The sequence below is a fragment of the Juglans microcarpa x Juglans regia genome, chromosome 7S (assembly GCF_004785595.1).
Source record: "Juglans microcarpa x Juglans regia isolate MS1-56 chromosome 7S, Jm3101_v1.0, whole genome shotgun sequence".
NCBI lineage: Eukaryota > Viridiplantae > Streptophyta > Magnoliopsida > Fagales > Juglandaceae > Juglans > Juglans microcarpa x Juglans regia.
This window is the reverse complement of record NC_054607.1, coordinates 15,115,633-15,125,502: the sequence shown is the minus strand read 5'-3', so window position 1 is coordinate 15,125,502 and position 9,870 is coordinate 15,115,633.

Genomic DNA, 9,870 nt, shown 5'->3' with positions numbered 1-9,870 from the left:
CCAATACCACAGAAAGATGGTCTATATGTTCTTGTTTTGATTTACTATAGATCAAAATATCATTAAAAAAAAAAAAAACAATAACAAACTTTCTTAGAAAAGGTTGAAAGACCTCATTCATCAAGGATTGAAAAGTGGCTGGAGCATTGGTTAAGCCAAAAGGCATAACCAGAAATTCATACTGCCCTTGGTGTGTTCTAAATACAGGTTTTTCAATATCCTCCTCCTTTACATGAATCTGGTGATACCCAGATCTAAAATCTAACTTAGAAAATATGGAGGCTCCATGCAATTCATCCAAGAGTTCATCAATGACAGGGATAGGGAATTTGTGCTTTACTGTTGCCCTATTTAAGCCCCTATAATCTATACACATACGCCATGATCCATTAGATTTTCTCACCAAGAGAACAGGTGATGAGAATGGGGATTGACTGTTCCTTATTACTCCAGCATCAAATAATTCCTTAACTATTTTTTCTATTTCAGATTTTTGGAAAAAAGGATACCTGTAAGGTCGAGCAGATATTGGCATGGTCCCCTCCTTGAGGGTTATCTGGTGATCTTTAGTTCTTCTTGGAGGCAAGCCCTTCGGCTCAGCAAAGACATGGTCATATTGAGCCAACACTACCTCAATATCAGCAGCATATATACCCACCTTTTGGTCTGTCTCCTTAGCAACAAGCTAAAGTAGCATGCCCTTTCTTTCCACAATAGTGAGTTGGCAAATCTGAACATCTTCCACAAACTCAGGCTTGCTGGAACTCAAGCCTTTAAGTGTTACAGAACTCTTGTCATTGGTAAATGTCATTGTTAGGTTAGTAAAATCCCACAATACATGACCTAAGGTTTGCAACCATTGCATACCAACCACCACATCACAACCTCCCAATGATAGTAAGAAAAAATCAGTGTTGAAATGGTGGCCTTGCATCTGAAACTGTAAATTTTGGACCAGACCTTCACCATTCATCCTTTCCCCATTGGCTACCCTTACTTCAATCTGTCCACTTTGCTTGACAGCTAACCCCACCTTCCTTGCTATCATAGGGTCAAGAAAGTTATGTGTACTGCCAGTGTCAACAAGGACTATCACTGAGCAGTCCTTAGCCTTGCCATGAAGTCTTATAGTTTTCGAGCTTATACAACCTGCAATTGCATGGAATGAAATTTTAGGCACCCCAGTCTCTATTCCCACAGGTTCATTAGTTTCCTGTGAGTCTTGTTGATTTCCCTCTTCTCTCTCAGCATCTTGTAACCATTCCAATCCTGCCATTTCAAAGAGTTTGGCGTTAGTACACTTATGACCAGGCTGCTAGTTATCCTCACAGAAGTAGCAAACCCCTTTGTCCCTTCTTGCTTTCATCTCTGATGGTGTAAGTCTCTGAAATGGAGCTGAGGTTTTGAAGCCATTGGGCCTTGGTCCAGAAAACCCTTATTTCCTCATAGAATTAGCAAGAACTGAATTGCTGCCCTCACTAGGAATAGAAACAAAAGAGGAGTGAAACCTGTTGTTTCCCTGAGTGCTAGTGATATATTCTTCTTGGATCTTGGCTAATCCAAAAGCAGTATTCAAGGTCTGAGGGTGCAACATTCTCACAGGAAGTCGTATCTCATCCCTAAGGCTCCACTCAAGAAGCAAGAGAGTTTATAATTTTCGGACAAGCCTTTCAATCTATTTGAAAGGACCTCAAACTGAGTTTTGTATGCACCAACTGTGAAGTTTGCCTTAACCTCGTAATGGCCTCCATAGGGTCATCATAAGAAGAACTCCCAAACCTTAACTGAACTACCTCAACAAAGGAATTCTAAGAATTGAAAGAATTAGTCTCCTCAGCATCTTGAAACCAAACTAAGGCATTCCCATCCATATAAAACGAGGCCATCATGATCTTCTGTCCATCTGGCATGGGGTGTAAAGCAAAATAATGATTTGCCTTATAGATCCATCCTGATGGATTGTCACCATTAAATCTTGGAAAATCTAACTTAATGCTACAAAATTGCATTCCAGAAGTCAGAGATGAGTTTTCCATGTGAACCCCATCAACATTCTTGCCATTCCCATTTCGAGCATTTCTTCCTCCATTCATGGCTTCCAACAAAAGGTCCATCTTTGAACTCAAACCCTCCAAGGCACTCTGATGACCTGCAACTCTCTTCTCTTGTAGTTCTTGATTTTGCTTCAACCCAAGAACAATCTTCTCCAGTTCTTTAAACTATGTGCCTTCTGCCATTGTAAGATAAAAGAGAAGGAAATTTTGTGCCCAGAATTGCGAAGGGCTCTAATGCCAATTGTAGCAGGAGACTAGAATAAAAGAGAAAATAACTTGCTGATCTTCGAGGGATTAAAAACCTCCAACACTTTTTTATTAACTTTGTTCAATGCTTACACAATAAGAGACTTCAGTATTTATAGAAGTTCTTATGACTGTTAATGACCATTACAACAAGGGTAGTATAAGTAAGTGAGGACTTAAACGTATATTAAGCCTTGAATCAACACGTGCGCAGCACATGACTAACTAATAGTTTAACCAACAGATTACATCCTCATATTCCCTATCTTCTATATCTCGAGCTTCCCTTCTGGTATAAACTGATCATAATAGTGAGAAAATCTCCAAGAAATTAAGGAAGAAGAAATGGTACGAAGAAGAAGAAGTTTTTGTTTACTTTCTGGATGAAAAACACAATACATCACTACAACTTTTATGTAAGAATTGCCTACAGATTGCCTCCCATCTACTGGACCTCATGGGTCATGATTTAAACTAAAATAAAGCAACATAAGTAAATCAAGAGGTTCGTTACATCTTAAAGCTACTAGGGTCCAAGCCCATTACACAGACTAAATTATACTAGGTTCCATTCTAGTGTAGCAGCCCTGCGTGGAAGCCCAAGCCGTAGCCAATGTGCCCAAAGCCATGGGAATTGTTACAACTGGATAGCAATTTATATAAACTTTGATATTTGTAAATTAGGTCATTAGTTTTTCAATGGTCGATAATTTTCAACCATTATTCTATTTATGACAAAAATTAAAACTTACTTCATGTACATAGAGCTCTACAGCATGGTCCAAATAAAATGGGATCTCGTTAGACCATGATATGTTTAGGTGTTATCTCCATGTTAGAGCTACCTTAAAATCCTTTTAAAAAGAAAATCTCTCCATCTATAGCCTTGATTGGGATCCTTCTGTTTTCCTTTATAAGAACAACTAAAAATTGGGAAAATTGAATCTCGAGTCTATATAAATATATATTGAGTGTTAGTATATATATATATTTATTACTATAACTTATTGTCTCATTCTCAGTATGGTACTATTGTATAAAAAAATATCATTTAGTGAGAATATGGCAATACTTAGACCAGTACAATCCTGGGTGGGCAAAGGATTAGAAAAGGAGTAACTATAAGCACCATATTAGATAGGCAAAGAAAGGGATGTGAGTTCTACATCGGGTGAGTAAAAAAGGGGCGGGCGATAAGCAAGGTGAGCAAACCCTAACGAGTACAATACAGTGAAGCCGATAGGAATGCAGCCGGCAAGCAATGTGTAGCACGAATGCATTTCAGGGCAAGCAACAAATAGTGTGATGTGAAAAATTGGAGTTGCCAGATAATAACGTAATAGTACTTAGAGAGTAGCAAAATAACCTCACAAAAGATTATACTTAAATGTTGACATTTCCACTAGAGCACACATGGTAAAGGAGTATCACAGATTTGTGCACCCGACCATGCGTAGAAGCTTTCAATCACATGGGTGACATTCACAAGCAACAAATTGAGCGCCCCTTCTCTTTGGCCGAAATTCTTAGACGCGCAGAGTGTGTCCTTTCCATCCTTGCCACACCATTCATTGGACGTACACCTGGATAGTAGAGGACTTGCCAATTTATCAGGCAACCTATGTCGAGAATTGTGAGACTCGTGATACGCCACACGCTTTTTATAAAAGCCTTGCCTCGCTGAACTCTTTCTTCATGAATTAGGATTTCTGAAAGATAAAACACACACACACACACACAAACTCTCTCTCTCTCTGCTCCAATCAGAAACTTTGTAGGCAGCACTCGTACTCCCACATTTTATACGTTTGAATCTACAATGAACCAAGGGAGACCAGATTATCTACATGCATTTATGTGAAAGCTTACTTCAGAGGTAGGTTCTTCCCTACGATGATGCTAGAGATTTCGCATAATGACTATGAGTATGCCGGGTTACAATCTACTATTTGAATTGTCTCTCACCCATGACATTAAACATTAATCCAAATAGCATAAGTAAGGTTCAAGTGACTGAGTAATAGATGACAAGTGAAATGTGTAATCAGAGATCAGATAGTGAAAGAAACATTTGAGATAAAAAATAAAATAAAAAATAACGAGTCTAAATTTATGTCAAGCAACTAATCTCCGGTAACGGCGCCAAAAACTTGACTCACTAAAAAATGAGTAGCACAAAGACTATCCCAAGTGCAGGAGGGTGTCGCGTAATAATTAGGAATAAATTTCTAGATCGTCTCCTTAGGGAAAGTTACTTAAAATCAAACTCGTTTAAAATGGTGAAAATATTCACAAAGAAAAAATAAAAATGATGGTATGTGCAATGGATGGAAGAGTGCAACAAGAATGAAAAGGACACTAGTCATGGATTAGATTCATATTTTTGAATTTTTGAGTGTCGAAATGAAATGTAAAGACTAACAAATTGAAATTAACAATCAAAGAATCAACTAAACTAAACAATCTTAATTAATTTGAAAATTAAACAATAAAACTGAAATTATTTAAGTCCTAATTAAACTTTAATCAATCTAATATGCAATGGAACTAAGAGATTAATAAAACTAAGTTAAGAATTAAATTAGATTAGAAAGTAATTGACAAAATACGAACTGAAAATTGAAAAGCCCAAAAATCAAGATTCTAGGGGTTCATCCTTGTATTCAAATAATAAATTCTCAAAATTAATCCATAGTAATTGTAATCACTGTTCAATGAAATCTTAAAAGAGTAAGAAAAATAGCGACATTAAGTAAAATAAATAGCCAATAATTGCCCAAATTTTCAAGCCAAAATCTCAAAATTACTCCATAAACTTTAAACTAAAATTAAATAAATAGTAGAGAGTGAAAAGAGCAAGCCAAATGAATCAAGATGGAGGTGGTAGGCAATGGGAGGAGGCTGGAGCTGCAATTGGACCTTGGAAGAGTTCTTCAAATGTGCGGCGCTGCTCTACAAAAGTCCACAATTTCGTGCTAATGATATGCTTAAATAGGGTAGGAAAGAAACCCTAATGCTTTCATATTCTAGCACACAAAATCGCTTAAATTTTAGGATTCAACTTGGCAGCCACGTACATGCTTCAGGAGTTAGAATTTGGAAATCCTTATTAGAGACAACTTTGTAGCCCTTTAAGACAGATTTCCAAAGCATCAAGAATCTTATCAATCTGATATTTGAACGTAAAGTTATGATTAAAATATTAAAGTGTGTCCATTCTATCTCCTAACGCATTTTGAACTCTGATTCGAATTACTCTCAGACCCCATCATTATCCTTATTTGAAGAGTCCTACACTCTTTGAAAGTTCTTAGGTTGTTTCAACGTATTGCCCACTTGAAAGTCTTCTGAATTTGAAATTATAAATAAAATAATAGAAATTAGAAATAAAATAAAATAAGAATAATAGAATATCAAAAATATGTTGTGCATGTGAATGAACATTGTCCAATTAAATCACAAGTTATAAAATTAAGCATAAATCATGCTATTAACCAATTTAAATCACAACTCGGATTTATTCATCTTAACCATTTTTTTCATCTAAAACCAATAATAATGTAATGAAATAAATAAAATATATTGGTTCTAAATGTATTAAATATGCAATAATTCAGCTCAATTAGTGTGAGTGGATCGCGATCCTAGTCAAGATTGAGTGATTAAGAATTGACTGCATTATCTTGGTGGAGCTTCTCTAATTACTTTTGAGAGTCTAAGAATTGAGTGACTTCCGTTGGGCTGTCATCTAGCGACAATGGGCTCGAGCGAGATGGTAACACTCTCAAGTCAAAGTCGTGACCTCTCGACTGGCAGAGGTTAGAGGACGACATGGTCAAGTACGAGATGCGAAGCTAGGTGTTGCTTGTTACGAAATCGTATGCGTGGTAATTACTCGTTGTGCGGCAAGGGGAGTCAAGGTGTACTTCCGACCATGTGATAGTGGAGACCGTAGCACACTCGTTAATAAATTGAAATGGTTGGTAAGATGGTTTCATGCTATTGAATGGACCTAGTGTTCGTTGTTTAACTTCGTATGTGGGCAATTGGATGCTCGGTAACTTTATGATGAACTATATATATTATTTACTCTAAGGCTAGTTCCACGGTATATATGGTCTCTCTTGTACTTTATTCAAAAGATTAGTTGTTATATTCATTGCCATTACTTGCATTTTTAATTACTGTATTGAGATTTGACTTATTGAGATTTCAAAGAAATCTCACCATGATATTTCAACTACGATTTTGCTCATCAAAACTGTAGGTTTGATGTAGCTATAGGAAACAAGGTAAATTACAAGTAAGAAGACCCAGTGATGCTTGAGGAACAGTTCAGGGGTATATCCTCGTTAAGATGTTGAGATTTTGAAAATATTTTGTTGTTATTTGATTTGGACGATAAACAATTTATGGTTTTTCATATTCTAACTGTGATGGTGATGTCTTATCAAATGGATAAGGTGATTAAAACCCTCATTCAGGCAATACTCAGACAAGCGCTACTCTAGGTGGACAAAAAAAATCAAGACAAGGCGACCAAAAGGATTCGAGTTCTATATCAGGATAGTAAAAGAAGGATAGGCGATGTGCAAGGCAGGCAATGACGCGGGCGATCAATGGTTGAGTGACGACGCGGGTGAGTAACATGTAGCGCGAAAACATTTCAAGGAAAGCAACAAGCATCACAGTGTGAAAAATTGGAGTGCCTAAAAAAAGCATAAGAATGCTTAAAGAGTAGAAGAAACCTTACAAAATATTATGCTCAAATGAAGACGTTTCTATAAGAGCAACCATGGGAAAAGAGAGTCAAGGATTGCCGGAACATGCACAACATCTTTTGAACACATGGGCAACATTCACAAGAAATAGACTAAGCTCCCTTTTCTCTTAGGCCAAAATTTTGAGAGGCATAGAGCACTCCGATGTCGAGAACTATGAGACTCGTGATAGGTTGAACACTTTGTATAAAAGCCCCTCCTTGCTAAATGTTTTCTTTGCGCTTCAAGATTTTCGAAGAGCTTAGGAAAAACTCTCTCTCTCTCTCTCCCTCTCTCTCCCTCTCCCTCTCCCTCTCCCTCCCTCCCTCCATCCCTCCTTGCCATTTGTCTAATCCTCGAGGGAAGGCGAGGTAGGAGTAGTACTAGAGTTGGTTTAAAATCACATAGGAGTAGTACCAGAGTTAGATTTAAAATCACCTAGGAGTAGTACTAGAGTCCCTCCTTGTCATTTGGTCTAATCCTCGAGGAAAGGCGAAGTAGGAGTAGTACTAGAGTTGGTTTAAAATCACATAGGAGTAGTACCAGAGTTAGATTTAAAATCACCTAGGAGTAGTACTAGAGTTAGGTTTAAAAGTGTAATAGGTTTGAAATCATAGGTGTAAGTGATGATGGGTTTAAGTACTTTGGTAGGATAGTTGACATAGTGCACCTTAGATTAACCAGGAGCGAACAACCAGAAGATGCTTGTGAGGAAAAATACCCACAGGGGGATGGAAACTACGTTATGAGCCAGGCCCTAAACCGGATGATGGACATGTTGCAACGATAATAAAACCTCTTTCAACAACAATGCACATATATGGAGTAGTAGCAATAGGCTCAATCCCAGCGTCCCGACCAGCAAGGATGCTCATACTATCATACAAACATTTTCTAGCATATCGATATCTAGCATATGAGGGTCCGAAAGTGGATCATGGATCTGAAGAGGATGTTTGGAATATGTGGGTGCACTGAGGACTAGAAGGTGTTGTACATGGGGCACTTGCAACAAGGAGAGATGGCTATATGTTGGGACATGAAGCGACAATTGCTTATTATGGAGCTAGGATCAATGGAGTTCGTGACCTAGTAATGGTTTAAGGAGTTTGACGATTGGTTCTTCCCTGCTATCATGAAATTGTAGAAGACGAGAGAGTTTTCGTGCTTGGTCTAATGAGGAATGACGGTTGAATAGTATACGACCAAGTTTATGGAGCTAGTTAGGTTTGCACCGCATCACATCGCTACGAAGAAGATGCAAGCTAAACGATTGTAGCTACGAATAAGATCTCAAGTGGCCTACCTGCAGATACCGAGCTTTTAGAGGCTAGTGGAAGTAGCATCGATTGTAGAAAAGAGTGTCGTAGTCTGATGGCCTTGGTGAGTGGGCAAAAGAGGACTTGCACTAGGGAAGACAGTAGTTCAAGGTCTCCCTCGAAATTTGGGTCTAGAATAGAAGTGTGGCTTTCTCTAGTGAAGATGGCAATAGGAGATGCACATTGGAGGAAGAATGCCAGTATGCACCAGTGCAAGATTGATGACAGATTGCTAGCACGTGCTTCAGATGTGGACAAATTGGGCATTTTTCCATGGAATGACTCAGAGTGGCTCAAGAAGGAGGTGAGACTGGCCCAACAGGAGGAAGGACGGGCCAATGGAGGCCAGTGCAGGTGTGGGTGTATGCATTGACGCAAGAATAATTTGATGAGGATACCCAAAGACCCAAGAAGCTGGAGTTGTTACAAGTAAGAACCCTCTCGATTAAGGTTAAGTATTTGTTGAATAATAAATTTTGGTCATAAGATTTAGAGGGTATAGTTCGAGTCAAATTGTTTGGGTAATATGCGCATACCTTGATCGACTCGGGTGTGTCCCAGTCCTTTGTGTCAACAACATTTGTCCAAATGTGTAGTTTACAAATGGTGATGATGCCACATAGTATAGTAGTAACCCTAACCACTAGGGAAGTAGTAGAATGCATGTGAGTGACCTTGAGTTGCCCTTTGGATCTAGAAGAGAGAGTGTTGGAAGCAAATTCGATAATGTTTAAACTAATTGGGCTTAACATTATTCTGGGGATGAGTTGGTTGTTCTAGCACTATGCTAGTATACATTTTCAAAGTTGGATGCTTAGCTTCCAATAGCCCAAAAGAGAAGTGATGGAGTTTGCCAGTAGTAGGCTTAGGACATTGCCAAATGTGATTTTAACCCTGCAAACTAAGAGAGATCTGGTCAGTGGAGCAGAAGCATACATGGTGCAGATAGTGATTAAGCAAATGAAAACAAAGTCAATATCAGGTAGTCCCTGTAATAGCCAGCCAGAAATTCAAGGGATGAATTTCTTTAGGCTTTAAGAACCTCACGACTCGAAAGTTTTCACAAATTGACTTAATCACATAGATCTGTCAGTATAGTCAGTGTAGTCACTCACTATGGTGTCAGAAGTATGATTTTAATTATTTGAGATACCTAGAAGTGTCAGAATGAGATACGGTCTGTGCCATTGGAGTTAGGAATATTTAGAATTTTATGGCGTAATAAAACAATTTTCAATTTTTGGACGAAGCGTCTGTTTGAAAACGCATTTTGTTTATTTCAAGAACTTCGAAGTCGAATTTGATAAATGATTTGCACCCTAAGATTAATATGTATATTTAGGATTTTGCAGTGTAAAGTTTATTTTCACTTTTTTCCAGAGTGAATAGTAACCTCGATAGTAGCACCAAGAACAGTATTTTTAAAATCATAGTATAGAATGTCCAAATTAGGTCTTCCCAGTCATATGAGGACTTCGGAGGTGTTCAATG